At 42.9% G+C, this 1,472-nt stretch overlaps 1 protein-coding gene across 5 annotated transcripts in view; it reads right to left on the bottom strand.

The window, feature by feature from the left end:
* Positions 1–1,472, bottom strand: part of LOC111657893 (uncharacterized) — a 248,117-nt gene that overhangs the window by 189,755 nt on the left and 56,890 nt on the right. For 4 of the 5 annotated variants that reach the window (XM_087175122.1, XM_087175120.1, XM_087175117.1 and 1 more), the window contains exon 1: positions 448–1,466. The exons of the other annotated variant lie outside the window; for it this stretch is intronic. The gene's annotated coding sequence lies outside the window, so the exon portion shown is untranslated. Of the gene's footprint in view, positions 1–447; positions 1,467–1,472 lie in introns of those variants that run through there. 5 annotated transcript variants of the gene reach the window in all.

Consider the following 1,472-nt stretch of genomic DNA (forward strand, 5'->3'; position numbering starts at 1 on the left):
ATTTTGAACATAGTGAAAACCTTGAAGCAAGTAGGTTCAGTTCAGCTCAGTGGTCGACACTATTGACTTTGACACAGGAGATCGGGGGTTCAATTCCCGGATATATGAACCAGTGAGACCACAAAGGGCTCGGATGTCGCCCAGGTTAATAAGCTCTGAGTCAGGTGTTGGTTGAGAAATGAGCTACTGGAACAAAACATAAGTAACCCCAGAGAGAAGCTACATGATGTGGGATATATGGATGATCTGAAACCCAACATCCAGGCTGACAGAGAAACAGCTCCTAGACCAGTGTTCCCACATCCACAACATGCTACGGCAAGAGGAGCCAGGACGACAGGTCAGAGAGGGAGATCATCATCCTCCTCTCAACAATATCCAATATCATCCAAACAAACAAAAGCCTGTGACAAGAGCCATGTGAGAAGAATAACAATTAGTACCTACCTAAGTCGCTGTGCGCAGACACATCTCCGTCATCTCTGCTCTGTCTTAAAGCAGAGACTCCGAGCCCGTTTTCTTCTGTTTTCTTCTGCCGTGGATGTGGCATCGTGCAAGTTCAGGCAGGTAAAGCAGGAAGTGGAAGCAGCCCATTCACCATATAAGTCGGGAAGTAACCGCGTTCACAGTTTACTTTTATTTTGAAATCAGAAATGAATACATGATAGATAGATAGAAAGAGCAAGTAAGTTCATTACTCCAATAACATGGATTAAAGTTTTATATCTGTTTATACACAAGATGTCATCCGTCATAACAAGGTGCCTCTGATTGATGACAAAGTGCTTATTTACTGTTATTTGGGAGGTAGCAAGGACAGTAAGAAACTAAAATCTTGAGGAAAAATAACAAATCAACTTTTTTTCATTATGTGTTTATATGGACATGGATGTCAATAAAGTTAACGAAAAACAGTCAAATTAATTTGATGTTGCCCAATTCGTTAGTGTCATCTCTGCCTGAGCACTGACCTTCACAGCTGAAGTAGATGTAATACTAGGTGCAGATTTCCATTTGAGGAGGATGTTTGGCTTCACACCACAGATGTATTAAGGAAAACTGGATGTGGTACACACCAATAAACCAGTGAACTGTGCAGCCTGTGACAAAAGTGCATGAGTGCATCTTTCTTTGAATGCATGGGCTGCACATTCACACTGAAAGTGTTACTTCACATCAGGCTCCTTTAAAACATCTATAATACTGAACTGCAGGCAGGAATTCATGAGGTAAACTCGGACATCAGCACCATCCAAACTCCACCCACTTTGCAGCGCACACACACTCCACCTCCACATCATGAGGAAGATTTTAAAGTTCAGTGTAAGTGCATTCAGGGCGTCTTTTTTGCTACGGCAGAATAAAACAGTAGCTGCTGCAGCTTCGTGGTTCGGAGGGTTGTACCTTAGTGTTTTGGGCGAGACACACTGTGGAGGATTTAGCAGGTAGTAAGAAAGAGCGTCTCTCTGCAG

Source organism: Seriola lalandi, unplaced genomic scaffold, assembly GCF_002814215.2.
Source record: "Seriola lalandi dorsalis isolate HSWRI2012SDOR001 ecotype SW California unplaced genomic scaffold, Sedor1 jcf7180002054418, whole genome shotgun sequence".
In the NCBI taxonomy this organism is placed as follows: domain Eukaryota; kingdom Metazoa; phylum Chordata; class Actinopteri; order Carangiformes; family Carangidae; genus Seriola; species Seriola lalandi.